The sequence below is a fragment of the Athene noctua genome, chromosome 26 (genome assembly GCF_965140245.1).
Source record: "Athene noctua chromosome 26, bAthNoc1.hap1.1, whole genome shotgun sequence".
Taxonomy (NCBI): domain Eukaryota; kingdom Metazoa; phylum Chordata; class Aves; order Strigiformes; family Strigidae; genus Athene; species Athene noctua.
The window spans coordinates 5,708,303-5,723,146 of NC_134062.1; the positions used below are offsets into that span (position 1 = coordinate 5,708,303).

General features: G+C 50.2%; 1 protein-coding gene across 1 annotated transcript in view; it reads right to left on the reverse strand.

Annotated features, from left to right (window-relative positions):
• LOC141970617 (protein CEPU-1) overlaps positions 1–14,844 on the reverse strand; it is a 356,787-nt gene that overhangs the window by 207,407 nt on the left and 134,536 nt on the right. The gene's annotated exons all lie outside the window — the stretch shown is intronic.

The following is a 14,844-nucleotide window of genomic DNA, read 5'->3' on the forward strand; positions in this document are numbered from 1 at the left end:
GCTCCTACAGCATTTGGAGAAAGTTAAAAAAAAAATATATATATATATTTCCCACTTTTTGCTCCATCTCCTGAGACTCCCACCTCCATCCCTCCAGCTCAGCACCTAAATTGCCCCTGTTACCCAACACAAAAGCAGCCTTGGATATCTATAACTCCCTGCAACCTTCTCTCCCACCAGCCAGGCCAGAAATACGTCTCACCCCCATCTACTGACGAGGAAGGGAATTAGTCCCTTCCCTGCTCTGCTATTTTGTGCTGAGCTTTGCAAAGGGAGGCACCGCCGCTGCTGCCTGCAGATAAGATGCTGCTGCTCCCCGAGGAGAGTGATGCCATTTGCCATCCAACAGCCCCCATCTGCCACCAGCCTGAATGCTGAGCACCCCGAATGCCGAGCATCCCACCCCACCAGGGCTCCCAGACCCCCATCCAGAGCCAAAATAACACTGCCCGGAGCCCCGAGCCTCGCTCTGCCGTGTGTCAGTGTGGCCTCAGTTTCCCCAGGTGGAAAGCAAAGCACAGCACAGAGGGCACCATCTCTGCTGCCTCGGCTCTGAAAGGGAACTCGCTTCCAGCAGCATCACCTGGGGTGGAATTTGGGGCTGTCGGTCCACTTAAAAACTCTCTCTGTTGTCCTGTGGGAAATTGCTCTTTCAGTCCATAGCCTCATACAAACTCAGGAAGGCGATGATATTTCTGAGCCCAGCCCAGGAAAAAATCCCCACGTCACTGCTCTTTTTCCATCTCTTTGTTACCAACCCCTCCTTGTTCCCCTTCTTCCCTCATGCACCCCAGTTTTTCCTCATCACTTGGTGAGGTACAGCAACATCTCCTCCCACAGGAAGGTCCTTAAAACCTGCATCTGATCTAGCAAAGCCTCACCCATGGGGACAAGCGGCTGCTGTCACTGGGACCATGGACTCAGCGCTGTTGGGGGAACTTTTACCCCCGGAAGGGCTCCCTGGGTCCTCCTGAGAAGTTGTAGAGCTGCCAGAACTCGAGAGAACTTCATCCAGACCAACCCTTTCCTGAGCCATCAGCAAAGGACAACCTCACCACACCAAATCAGCCGCACAGCACCTGTTTTGCTGTAAGATATGTAGGAGCAGGAGACACCAGAATCCGGGGACGGGGGTCTGACACCTTTGCTGTTCAAAACAGACACATTCGGGGTCTTCTGCCCACCAAAGAGGGAACTGAAGGTCAGCAGAGCAGTGCTGCACTCTCCCAGACGTGGTCTAAGCATCCCCACAACCATTTGCATCCCGCACCTCTGACCCCATTGTGGAGAACTTGGGTTGGCAATAAACCCCCCTGCACCCCATTTATCTGCCTCTAGATGGATCCACCCCCGGGCAAGGCTTTCAGAGGGTTTGGCTCCTCCTAAGCACAGCCACCCCCCATCTATCCAGCACCCCCTCATTTATCTGCCCCGAATACAAGCCATCATCACTAAGCTACGTCTCTTGGAGCCTTGTCTCCAGTCCTGCCTAAATTATCCAAGGGCGTCAGAGCTGTGGGACCGGAGGGAAAAAAAAACCCTCTGGCCTTTAGGAGACCCAGCAACAAGCTCCAAAAGTCTGTGAAGAAAAAAAAACAAAAAAATCGCAACGTCGAGAGTGCAGCGGTCTGGCCCCAAACAGCAAACGGTATCGATTCGTATCAGAGGAAGAATAATAAAAATTAGAAGCTCCTCGGAACAAAGCCATTTTCTTCTGATGTGCATGCATGGGGGGAAAAAGCCATTTTAATTACTGATCAAAAATAAATGACTTGCCATTTGCTAGGACTTTTTTTTTTTTTCCTTGAAATTACTTTGTAGAATTACTTAAACTTATTAATATATTTATAAGGAAAGAAAACACCCATAAATGCTGGGAATGCTGAGCCAACGAATTAATTAACATCAAATTACTAGTGGTTACTACAGCTTGATACTAAACATTGCTACCCTATTATGTGGAGGATGGACAAAAATCTCTTGCAGCTGTTAATTATTTCAATTATTAATTTTAATTAATAATTCATATCCCTTTCCCGACCCCCTGGAGTACACTACAGTATCTACATTTTTTTCCTCTCCTCCTCCATTTCTCCCTAACTCCACTTTCAGCAAGACAATCCATCACTCTGCAAGGTTACTGGCTTCAAGAGAGACTGGGGGGGGTGTGTGTTTATTATTTTATTTTATTTTTTATAATCGACAGTCATTTCCTCAAGAGAAATACCCCCAGTAAATACTAGCTCTAGAGAAACGATAATAAATCCTTAAAGGTGAACTTAGCTGCTTTTTCCCCTCACATGCTCCCTTTAAAAAAAAAAAGAAAAAAAAAAGCAGTAAGTCTAAAAAAAAAACCAAACCTCTGAGAGCCCAAATCCTTAATAGTACATACATGGAGAGCGAATTACAAATAAATCCCTTTTAAAGTCAAGCGGAGAGGATTTTTTTTTTTTTAAACACCTTTTAGGTTTGGATTCAGGTTGCGCCCCCCATCCGACACCTCCCCGTGCCCCCAGCACCGCCCAAGGCTCTACTCAACACCCTGGACCCCTCCCTGGTGCTCCCACCAGCTGCCCAGACATCAGAAAAAGGGAAACTGAGGCACAACCTGTTGTTAAGGAAATCCATTAACAAACTCAAGTTCCCACCTCTCCCCATCAGGCATGTCTCACTACTGGTCTGAAGGGCTGCCCTGCCCTCAGGCATCTCTCATTAGGTGAGCACAGCCCTTAAAATATGAAGGGATTAAAAAAGAAACACTAAAAGCCTTCTTCCTATTTTTTTTCTTCTCCCGGTTTTTAAGCCCTCAGCATCTGCCTTTTGGAGCTTTTGTGTTTAACCAGCCTGAATAGAGACTTACTTCAAAGCAGAAAAGGAAGTTGGGATTACAGCGGGACTCCCTGTCAGCTGGGGCGTCAGGAAAACTGGCTTGGCGGGTGGGAGCAAGCTCCATGCACCGAAAATATTGTTTGTGGAGAAAAGTGGGCAGCTCCTGAACAAAAACGCTGCTTCCCCGCAAAGAAAAAAGCTTGCAAAAAACGAGGGGGGGAAAAAAATTAAAATAAAATAAAATAAAAAAAACCCCACCACGTACACATTCATATGTATATTTTTTCCATAGAACAGCTTTATCCTACAAACACGTGTTGCATTTGGTGCCGGCTGTGGTTCAGGGGTGTAGCAGAAGCCGGCTCGATCCGCAGCGTAATTTCAGCTGGTGCCACCAAACCGTCTCCCCGCTCGCGGATGTGCGCGCCCGTGCACGCTTCTGTGTGTCTGAGTTTATCTGGAAATTAATTTCCAGATCAAAAGGAGACTGTTTAATGACAGAAAATAAATGGCGGTTGGTGGAGGATGGAGAAAAAAAGATGACAAAACCCGAGGCCCCAGGGCATTTCTTGCTGCTGAGGGGATTAATATTCCTGATGGGTTTATTTGGAGGGGGGAAGGGGAAGAAGAGGAATTTGGTGTTCAACTCTGGGGCAGAGCCTTCCAAATTTGATTCCAGACAGAAAACGTTTAAGGAGAAGAGAGAGCTCTACACCCCGGCACGCACACGCACGTACCCACACAATAAAAGCCCTCATCTATTAATCTTCTCCTTTGATCTAGAGGGTAGAGCTAAAATGACGTTTGATGCTCTTTGCTGATCTCTGGAGGGCAAATCAAGTAACAAATAAGGGGAAAAGCAGTCAGAGAGATACAGCACGGTTTATATCGCATAAAAATAGACACACAGAAAAATCAGCATGAGGATTGTTGGTTTGGGGTTGTTTCTGGGAGGAAGGGAGGGGAGAGGTCGCTTCCAAAACACAATTTTTCTTCTTAATTGATCTATTAAACCTTGTGAATAACAAGATCGGATTATTTGATGGGTGGCCTGGCTGGCTTTTGCATATTCTCAAATGGGGTAACAACTGTATAGAGCATAAACATGATAGCTGAGGTGTCTGGTACTCTGCTATTGAGTCCAAGAAGTACCCTGTCTTTCCATGGCATCACTTTTCTGGGGATGCCCGAGCACTTGGCAAAAACAAACCACGCTTCGCTTACATCCCCGTTAGGCAGAAGGTAAAAATCAGTCCCATTCGGGGAAACTGGGGCAACAAAGATAGAAAACAATTTGCCCACGCTGTCTCAATAATGTGGTTATAAAAGGAATCCAAGATCATTTTTCCCATCTAATCACTAAACCCGACTCCCTCGCCGAGCCACCCGAGCGGCTCTGAATAACTGTGTCACTTCTCCTGCAATCTGCAGAAGCCACACGCTGCTCCTCTCTTCCCCGAGCTCCCACTGATGGGCATTTCCATCCCTGCAATGTGGTGGTGTTTTTCCCTTCACCAAGGGAAACGCCTTTCTTTAGGGGCTCCTGACTTGCTCTGAACCAGCGAGGGGGTTGGAAACCAGAGGACAAAAGCCCAACAGCCACAGAAGGAGCGGGGAACACTCATGGTCCCTTCTTGGACCCAAACCTACATGAAGTTTGCGTTTTCCCCCAGTGGCTCTTTTTTTTTTTTTCTCCACAGAGCGGCACACACCTTGTAGCATTATGGTGGGATAGTTTGTGATCCCATTCCCACAACACTTCTCTCACCATCAGCTCTACCAACCAGCACACCCCCAACTTCCCACTGCCTGCTGCTGATGCAGCACACCGAGTCCCAACATATTCTCCCTAAATTAAACCCCACACCTTCACATTTTCCTGTCTGGCATTGGACTCAACCCTGAAAAAAGAGTTACCCCAGAGTCCTTTGCCCCTCCAGCATCCCAGCCCCAAACTGCTCCCTAACAGGACCACATGCACAGTACCTGAGGCACAGAAATCATCATCCAAAACCAGCTTTTTCAGTGCAGGCAAACAACAAACAGATCCCACGTCCCGCACGGCTCCCCCAGAGGCACTTTCCTTTAAGAAAAGCACTGGGTTTTGTTAGCTGGGTTTTTTTTCCCCCCCTCTTTTTCCTCTTAGGCCTGAACGGTTTAATGAGCGTCCTTTTGACCTAGGAAACTTAGTTTTAATTTTCATCACTTTATCCAGAGAACAATGTGTCCTGGGGGCATCTTTGAGCACAATGTACACTTTCATCATCAAAACAAATGCTAGAAATACCCATCTGCCATGTTATCAGAGTGTATTGGCTCACTGAGCCGGACACCGCTTAGGGGACAAGGGAGGCTTTTACTCTTCTCAAAGTCATGAGTGCTCCCTCTAAGCTCTTTAGCATTAGAGACTCCTGTGGAGATGGGTATTAGAAGCTCTATTTCTTTTTTCCCTAGTCAGGAATGATGGGAGATGGAAATTTCTTTGGAGATTTCTGCTCCTACGGGGGAAAAAATGAGAGCAGATCCTCCTTTAGTCATCCTCATGGGTTACTCGTAGGGTCTTGGGAGCACCAGGTGATGCTTGGTGGGAGGGATGGAGAAGCAAGCTGGGCCCAAAGTCAAGGACTCCTCTCCGAGCTGAAGGGTATCCAGGGTAAGCAAGCATCCAGCAAGGCTCCACCTCGGCTTTTTGTTCCAAAAAGGGGGGTAATGACTCTGACCTATTTTGATTGTGAAGCACTCGCCCCTAATGCGCTTTTGTCTCCTCATCAGCCCCTGGCGCCGTGCTCAAATAAACAGTCCAGCTGATGTGCACCAGCCCCATCCAATGCCTTTCGCTATCCAGACCTTCCTGATTCCCCCACCAGAATCCAGATAATCAAGACCCTTCCATGCCATGACACTCGGCTTTATAGGATTTGTCTCCTTTAAGTCCCTTCCCCAAAACCACTTCTCCAAGGAGGTTTGCAAGCTACACCCTCCTCCCCGTTTCAGACTGGAATAATTTGGAATAAGTTATAATAATAGTAAACATAGTAAAAACAACAACAAATCAAACATGCTTTGTTACTCCCCAGGCACACACATTTGTCTTCCAAGCGACAAAGTAATCACATTTTTGGTTTTAATTTATTACGTGCATTACAGTCAGTGCCTAGGGGCATTATCACAAGTCACAGCCCCAGTGCGCAATGGGAGGAATCGAGACTCTTAAATCCTCACCTCCTTTAGCTTCTCCACCTGCCAACAACTCCAGAGACAACATCTTTCCCCGGGTTCGAGCTGATTGCAGAGGGACCCAGCAATCACACCCCCTGCTCCACGGGGGCGAGATGAGCCCCCAGGGCCACCGGCCCCACGGGAAGGGGTCCCACAAAACCCACGCAGGCACTGCTGAAAGCCAGGCTGTGTTTAATTTCCTAAGGTACTTGCACAGAGAAGCATATTTTTACCTATTAGATTTTACGTTCTCCCTTCAAAGGGCCTCAAAAACATAATGTCCATCATTACTGTTTATGGCACACCAACACACATGCAGAAAGCCTCGGAAACACGGAGAAATACAGAGGAACCTTCCCACCAGCCCTGACACCCAGACAGCAGCAGAGACACGGGGGTGAGGACCAGCTGCGGAGAGGGATGAGCAGCAGGATCTCTGGGGGAGTTCGGGGGATGGCTCAGCATCTTCCCAGCTGCTAGAGAATATGGAAGGATGAAACAGGAAGGTACGAGGTTGCTGGTGTGATATGGCTGCATCTGCCGGCAGCCGTCTGCTGCCCAGCCTCTCCCTCCACACCGAGCCGGCGTCAAAGCTTCCAGGAGGTATCTCCATGCTCAGGGTGCCTTCACAGAGGAAGAAAAGGGTTTTCCCCCTCTTCTGACCATGAGCTCACGTATGCTGCTGGTAATTTTTCACAGTGGGTAGGAGTTTACACTTAACCCAGTGAATAAGGGGGTCTGCACCCTGCACCAGAGAGGTGCAGAGGGTAGGAACAGCACCAGCATCCCACTGCATAGAGAGCTCTGTGTCACCTCACATCGGGCCAAAATAAGCAACAAACCTCTGCTGGGCTGGGGAAAGAAATGGGCTGGGGGCTGTGATTACCTCCCCCAAGATAACGCTAAGAGAAATCTCCACTGCGAAGCAGACTAATCACATTTCTTGCCAAGGAGCACAAGCCTTTTGGCAGGTAGGGGATGGATCTCAGGAGCTGACATGTCTCTCTGCTGTCTACAGCTGATGAAGTGTCAAATGAGATGGAACAGAAAGTGAGACCCATCTGGGGAAGCGGGCTCTGTCGGGCTGATTGATGCCAGGAGGAGGAGGAGGAGGAGGAGGGTGAGGTGACTGGAGCACCACAGGGACCTGCTGCTGGTCGCTCTTGTGCTCAGCAAGGTGACGCCGAGGGGCACTTTTGGGCTGGCTGGCCTCGAGCATCACGGTCACTCCGCCTCATCCTCTCCCACCAGCCAGCACGATGAAGAAACAGCCTTTGTAATTGCCAGCACAGTCAGCGGTGACAGCACTCATAGTCCTCAACACAAGTAATGACGATCATTAATTACTGTCTTTATTCATTAGCATGAGGGGGGTACCTGGACAGGCTCCTTCGGATCTGACAGGTAGCTTAAGGGGGGACTTGGGTCCAGGGCTTTGCAGTTTGCAGTAGGGCTGGTTTTAAATATTAACATCAGCGGTTGGGTTTTTCAGTCCTGCAAGAACAGGGGGAGGAGGGAAGTCCATGACTCTTATCACCAGGTCATGGCGACTCCCAAAATCTCTGCACGGTCCCTGGGCCAAGGGCTGTAATGGAAACAGGGGAGGGATGGAGATGTGCTGGGAGGAGCAGTAATGTACCTGGGGGTCACTGGGAGGGTGTAATGAAGCTATACACACCCCCCCCCCCCGAAATGGGAGAGTCGGTTAATGGGAGGACACATCCCTCGGCCTTGCCCAGAGCATCCACATCCCATACAGGCTTTAACAGAACTAGGAAATTGCCAGCCTGGCCTCTGAACTCTCACTCTCACAGCTCCCTCCATCCAAACAGTCCATCAGCCCCTCCAGAAGAGAAGAGGGTGACCTTCAAGATGTGGGGCATGAAGTTTCTCAAAGAGTCTTATGGGAATTTGGTCCTGGGTTAATGGAAATCCCCTTCCAGCCCCCCATTATGTCTGGGGGTCTGGTTAGACAGGGACCGAGGCAAGGCACAGGATCCACCAAAATGAAACTTGATAAAAAAAAAAAAACCCTGCTTACCGAAAACCAAATACATATAGCCATGAGGTGCTGTGTTTCACGATACCCCTTAACAGGATCAGCAAAACAGGGTCAGCATATAAAATACAGCTGCTTTAGAGATCACAAAAAATACTTTAATCTGCAGTGGCTTTTCACCTCTGGGGGCCTGTGAAATGGTATATTCTATCTGCTTATTTAGCTGATCCTTTTAAAAAGGTATCAGAATAAAGGGGGGGGGAGTGGAATCCTTCGTAGTGTGAACTGAGCCAGAGAAAACTTTCCCTCTAGCAAGACTCTGGCAAAAATCCCAGTCCCAATCCAGTGGTGCTTTGAAATACAAACAAGAGGATCTGAGGATCTGATGGTCCTAAAGTGTGTTTCCCACTGGCCCAGGGCTTGCTGCCCACCATGGGGGCGTCCTGTAGATGCTCCTTGGAGCTGGGTGTCTAAGCAGGGTGGTCATACAGCTCGTGGAAGGAGCAGCTGGGAGATACGTTGACAGGGAGATGCAAGAAAGCAAAACCAACCTGACCGCAGGGAAGCCTTGATGGGTGGGGGTGCCTTGGAGTTTGTGTCCGACCTCAGAATGAAGCTCCCCTTTCCCCACCTCCACCTCGGGCCTGAGGGCAGCAGCCAGGGGGACTTTGTCAGGCAGCACCATCACGGAGTGACTGAGGGAGGTGGGAAATGCGGGGAGTGCTGCTCAGAGCCGCGCTGCCATGCTGGAGAAGGATGCTCGGCACAAGCCACTGCCCGATAGAAACACATCACACAGTGACTATGCCCACGAGAGGCTCAAGAGCTGTCTTGACACATTGCTAAAATCAGGAGAAACGGCCACAAAGGCAAGACTCAAAACCAGTTTTTGTTGTCTTTAGTTATCTGGTGGCAGACCAGAGGGGAAAACCCTCAGCTCTCTAAGGGTCTGCTGCCCACCCAGGTTTGCTCCAGCCTGCTGACATCAGCTCCTGCTAACCTGTTCCTATTGACTTTTTTTTATGTGCAGTCAACTTTTCAGTCACGTTTACACATCAAAGGCAATAAAGCGAAGAGCTATGTGAGGTGCAAGAGACACCCTAAGGTACAGGAGCTTCAGAGCAGGGGCTACCAGAGCCCTGGGCACCGACCATGCAGCCCTGAGGCCACTTGATAGGAAAATGGAGCCATTTCTGCACACACCTCCTGCTGCAGGGCTGGCAGCTGCCCTGCAAAGAGCCCAGCAGCAAATTTCAGGGGTGGCAAGGGGAAGAATAAGGCGATAGAAGTAAAAGTGCAGGCTGGGCAAAATGGGGTTCCCTCATTTTGTGTGAAGAGACTGGGATCTGCATGCCAAAGCGCCAGCAAAGCGTGAAGGGACAGGAGTCTGTCCTTGCACAATAACTCAGCTCTAGGGGATATCTCCTGGAGAATGAGAGCGCTTCATCGTCTCGGCTCCACGGAAAACCCCAGGGCATCGAGCTCTATGTGTCACCCACATGCCTGTTTCTCGTTCATGTTTCCCATCGAGACAGAGGGGATGGAGTCCAGGAACCCCCGTCCCGTGTCGTACAGCAACTCATGGTGCTCACCAGCGACGGTTCAGCCCATCAAAGCTCCCGGTATGCTTTGGGGAGGTGGAGGGCCCCCCCTTGAAACCACCTTTAGCTTGTTTTAGTCCTTAACATCAGTTAAATCTTCCTTAAGGAGAAAGTTAATACCCTTATTTTGGGACAAGGGAGGTTTTGGGGCAGCACCTTGGCCTGCATCATCTCAAATGCCTGAAACAGAGCCACGAGCTGCAACTGGCTCTTAAATTTAGCCACACAATTCATCCCAGGAGACAACGCTGCAAAACATCCAGCCTGGACCAAGGGGTGACGAGGAGCCACATCCTGCCCTGTTCTGTCCCCATCCCCGGGCTGGGCTGGTGGTGAGAGCCAGCTGCTGCTGCTGCTGCCGCTGCTGCTACTTGGGACCAATTCAGCCCCGATTGCTTCCACCAGATCAGAAAGAAAATTGAAAAGATTGCGGCCCCCACACTCACGGCGCACACAGGAACCGGGGACAGCAGCGCTCGGTGCCTCCAGCCCTGACCTTTATTTTCCATTAATGGATCCAGGTGCGCGTCGGCTGTGTTTGAAGCTGCATAAAATGAACTGAAAATAAGAGGAATAAACAGCAGCAGTTAAGGCCTTTCTTTTTTTCTTTTTTTTTATTCTAGAGGAATGCTGAACCAATTGCAGCCAAGTTATTGACACTCAGCGAGCTGCTTCTCCACGCAGACAACTTGCTGGGAACCAGCTCGCAGCCTGGGGCTGCCGGCTGTGTAAGCAGTGAAGACAAAACCCAGTGGAGAGCTGCTCTGCGGGGGGAGGTTTGCAAGCCCCCAGATGCCAGAAAGCATCTGGCTCAAGTGCAAGCAGAACAGAGCCATCCCATTCCCCTTCAGAGAAAAATACAATTAAAAAAAAAAAAAAAAAAGGGGAACATCTCTAAGCTAGAAAGCAAAGACAAGGTATGGGAAGGTGATGCTGAGAGTTGCATTAACTTTACACCAATGTTGTGTGCCCTGAGCATTCGTCATCCACCCCACAGATGCAATTTCTGCCCTAATTGGGGTATTTTGCCCCACTGCCCATCAAACCCGCAGAGCAAAGAGGGCTCTTGTAATACGGTGCCCGTGAGCCCCGCGCCGAGGGGAGCCGGAGGGCTCCAGTGCAGCACCAGGAGAGCTCCAGTTTGGGCTTCTACACACCCAAATTGCCAGCAGAGGGAAAGAAGCCAGCCTAAAACTTTTCAAAACATTAACCTTTGATGCTATTTACAGAGCAAACAGGGAGCTCGCTCAAATTAAATGGCAATGTTTTGCTTCTCTCTGCTATTCCCCTGGCAGCTGCTCGGTGCTCCAGAGACAGAGGCACTGAGCCACCCTGGGGGAGCCAGGAGGCCACAGGGATGGGCGTCCCCAGCCCCCTCAGCCCTGTGACAACACCTCTGGGCATGGTGTGGGAAGATGTGCAGGGACGGGGCCAGGTTAAGATAAACAGTTTTAGGATGTCAGCACATGCTGTGCTAGACCATTAACTGTTTAATACTTTAAGTCCAAGCTCATCTCTCAGCTAGGCCTTTAATTTAAACTTAAGCTGGATAGCCGATCTACGTTTAATAAATAACTATTGATTATTTAAAGAGCACCTGGGCTGAGGTTGACCACCTAAGGCTGGGTACACATGTGAAAAATACACAGTACCTATTACCGCCTTATTAAACCTTAGTCTTAAGCATGTGCTTAAGAGCCACTCGCTATTTAATTAGCCAGTTCAGGGCTTGTTGGGGAAAAAATTAAATACTAAAAGAATTGTAGCTCTGACAGCCCTGGGAAACAGCACCTCCTTTCCCCTTCGCTGTCCACGGAGGGCATGGCCATCCATGCCCAGCGTTGAGGAGCAGTAAGAGACTGGAGAAGGTGAGATGACAGCTTCAGCTGCCCCTTGTGGGGTCAAACCAAGGGGTGCTCAAGCCCTGATCGCCCCCCAAGGCATCCACTGAACCCTCATCTCCCAAAAACCAAGCTCAGAGCTGCCGTCTCCTCTGGACCGCTCTTAAAATCCTCCCAGGAGCAAATTAAGTCCTGCGGTTTGCAGCAGGCAACGCCCGTGTCTCCCCCTTCTCCTGGACTCAGCATTACCATATTTCACACTGAATGCCAGATATTTAAAGGTAAGTTTCCATCAGGATCCATGAGGATTTATCTACGCGGGCTCCCATTAGCGGTAATAAGATGAAGGCGATCAGCCTCATACATTTCACTTTGGCCAGTATAAATGCCTTCAAATTCATTAGACAGATGTCTGCTGGAGTCATGGGCAGGAAAGAGCAGGGGGAGAAAAAGGAGGGGAAGAAGAGGAATAAAAAAAACCACTCCCAGGCTATTTCTAGCTTTGTCTTTGCTGGGAAAGTGGTTGGGCTTAGCAGAGATTCAGCTGGCTGGGAGGGTGCGAGGCAGCGTGGTACACCCTGACCCTCCCACGGCAGCGGTCCCTCACCCACCCCTCCCAGCAGACACAGCCCTCACGCTCATCACTGACTAGATTGGGGGTTATTTTGGCCATTTCTTTGCAGGATTTCTAGTTGCTCATTTGCTCTGTCCCAGTGGAGGTTGCCATCTGCCAGCGCGTCACCCCGACAGGCGATTTTGTCAGTGCCACGGTCGGCGTCACTGTGAAGGTGACACTTTCCAGGGGGCTGGCTATGATTTTTGTCGGCACTAAATTTATTCACAGAGCAACTTAAAAAAAAAAAAAAAAGTAAAATTCAAACGCAACTAGAAGAGACTTTGTAAAAACAGTCATTACAAAACTCCATGCTTTCAGATATTGTTATTGTTCCAGTGAGCCCCAGAGATAACAGCTGAAATCAGGGCCCTGCTGTGCACTTCACAAACATGCAAAAATAGTCCTTCCCTTCAGAAAAGGTCTGCACTTGCTCTGAATTATAGTACAGACAGCAGAGACTTGGTGCTAAGCATTGCAGACGTGTCAGATGTCTTATCACGCATTCACACCAGTAGATGTTAACTCTGAAGCATACTGATAACGAGCAAAAAGTCATCTGGGTGTTTTGGTCAACTTGCTCAGCGGCTCTTTGGCTGTGTGCACAGCCTTCTGCTTTCGCTCCAAGCAGAGGTCCCCTGGCACCCATAAACCAACCCAAAAAGGGTAGTCAGAGAGCATTAACCCCAAAGCAGCAGCCATGCAGAGCCAGGTAACGTGACCCAACATCCTTTGCATCGTCAGCTCCCCGCAGCCACAAAACAACTTGCCGTTATCTTTTATGCTTCCTCCCTGCTCACCGGGTGGACACAGGATCCGGACAACCTTTGCAAAGCTCCAGCACCGTTGAGCCAAGTCACTGCTTCCCTGACATGACATTTGTTATCCCTAATTACCAGCTTGGCTTCATTTTAAAGTCATTTGCACTGATTACTCCAATTGCTGCCTTGGGTAGTCAATGACTTAGATTAACTAATCACAGCACATAGGAAAATATTTTTAATATATGTATATTCACCTAAATTCCTTTAGTGTCCTGCTTTGCTGCGTCTTGGCTTAAATTGATGCCCACTTGTTCCTCTAATCTGACACTAGCTCAAAGAGCCTCGTGGCATCAATCCGCTCAATTCCCTTCAGAAATGTGTAAGCCCTCAATGAAGCCCCTTCTTAATCTCCTTTTTGCCAGTGATTACAGAGCTGGTGTCTCTAACTCAGCCTGGATAAGAGTCCCCACGTCCCCATCGTGTTGCCTTTTGTTCGCTTGGCTGCTCGGTGTCACTCCTGCAGCATCACCAGCCCCGCAGTCACCTGCCCTGATGTGGTCCAGGAGAGGGGTTAAATGCATTTACAAACTGCCGAGCCTCTGGGGTAGTTTAGATCCTTACTTTCAAGGTTTTCCCTAAAACCACCAGGCAATTTTAATTAAGAAAAGGCAGGAAGTTGAAATCCTCAATGCTAAAATCCAGATTGTGGCAAATCCACAGCAGAAAATGAAGTCCCTGGATAAGCGAGTGCTTGAAAGAGAGCATTAATTTGCTCTGCAGCACCACAGAACCTCTCCCATGTACCCCAGGACCCCTCACTGCACCCACTGGCATTTCTTCCTCCCTAAAATCCACGCTGCTGCGCAGCAACCTCACTTCTTGCTCTAGAAACAACGTCGGCTCTCTCAAGCTCGGCTCTGAAAAGCCACGGGTGCCTCTGCACCCCTTTTTCCCCACAGCCCCCGGGTAGGTGGGAGCATCAGGGCTATCGGCGTTAGGAAGAGCCCGTGCAGAAGGATGGCTACGTGTGCGGACAGACAAACAGACGGCCAGACGGCCCTCCCTGAGCCAGCGCTTCTGCCTCGGCTCCCTGCTGGGATGGATTGCTGCGGTTTAGCATGCAACAAACTCCTTCCAGACTTGGCATCGGGAGGAAAAGCAGCTGCAAGAGCCCCAGCCAACTCTCGACGGGAAGGAACACGCCTTAGGCACAGGTCGTAAACACACGTGCGGCGAAGCTGCTCGGATGAGAAGTAATTTCAGCTCGGCGTAGCCTGATGGCAGGAAAGCAAACAAATGGCTGACCAGCGGGAACCCGCTCTGCCCGCGGCGGGCGGGAGCCGGGCAGGGCTCTGCCCAGCACAGGCAGCCAGCTGCTCCCCAAAATGGAGGCGGGAGCCCCCGGAGGCAGCGAAGGGTCTGTCTGAGCTCAGGAGCCCAAAAATCCTGCGACACAAGCGCTGGAGGGGAGAGGAGATGATGCTGCCTCGTTGTTACGACAAGGATGCTCCGTGTGCCTGCACAGGGGCAGAGAGACACGATTCACACCCGTAGGGGAAATCCCCGGGGGACCAGCCTGAGGACACGGTGGAGAGACCCCAGGATGAGGTGGTGCTCGTCAGAGGTGCAGTGATTTTCCACGCAGAGGGATACAGGAGCCCAGGATGAGCCCGTGCCCAGCCCACTGCAGGACCATCTCCTCCTATTCCCCCCTAGCCTTACATCTCACAGAGTCTGAACGCTGGAGAATATCCCCCCACACCTCCTCCAACCAGCCCGTTTCTGCTCCCTGTTCCCACCGCAGCAATGAGTTCTGTCCGGTCTCAGAGCCCCGCACCCATCTACTGCAACCTGTGCAAGCGGGGACAGCGGGGCTTTGCTGTGAGCCAGCCCTTCGGGGGGGATCATGGAGCAAAGCAGGGAGGAGAAGAGCAGGAGGACCAAGCTGAACCACTCGCACACCAGCATCACATCCCGG